This window comes from Elephantulus edwardii, unplaced genomic scaffold, assembly GCF_000299155.1.
Source record: "Elephantulus edwardii isolate Elephantulus edwardi_28Jun2011 unplaced genomic scaffold, EleEdw1.0 scaffold00019, whole genome shotgun sequence".
NCBI classification, from domain to species: Eukaryota; Metazoa; Chordata; class Mammalia; order Macroscelidea; family Macroscelididae; genus Elephantulus; species Elephantulus edwardii.
The window spans coordinates 2685741-2686436 of NW_006399769.1; positions in this window are offsets into that span (position 1 = coordinate 2685741).

Sequence of the window (696 nt, forward strand, 5' to 3'; positions counted from 1 at the left end):
CATCTATTTCTGGGGCCTTATTTTTTGCTATTTCCTTCAAAGCAGCTTGAACTTCTTCCTTCATCACCATAGGCTCTTGTTCATATGTTATTTCATTAAATTTTTCTGTATCTGCCAATTCCTTCTGGTACAATTCCTTCCTCTTCATAGAGTCCAATTTTTTTGAATTGTTTAGCATACGTGCACACCCGTCCCAATTCCAAACCATGAGTGGTTCCCTGCTCTGTTCACACAACAGGTTCCTGGTCCAGGTATAGATTCTTCATGAGCACAATTAAGTGCTCTGGGATTCCCCTTCTTCCTCAATGTCAGCCACAACTTGTTATGATCCATACAGTCAAATACTTTTGCACGGTCAATAAAACACAAATAAACATTATTCTGATATTCTTTACTTTCAGCCAGATTCCTTCTGTCATCAGCAATAATATCCCTAGTGCCTTAGCCTCTTCTAAATTCTGTTTGAACTTCTGGCTGTTCTCTATCTATGTACTGTTCCAGACACTTTTGAATGATCTTCAGCAGTATTTTGCTTGCTTATGATATTAATATTATTGTTCTATCGTTTCCACATTCTGTTGGATCTGTGGGAATAGGAACAAATTTGGACCTCTTCCAATCCATTGACCAGACAACTGTCCTCCAAATTTCCTGGCATAGACTGGTGAGGACATCCAGGGCTGCATCTGTTAATTG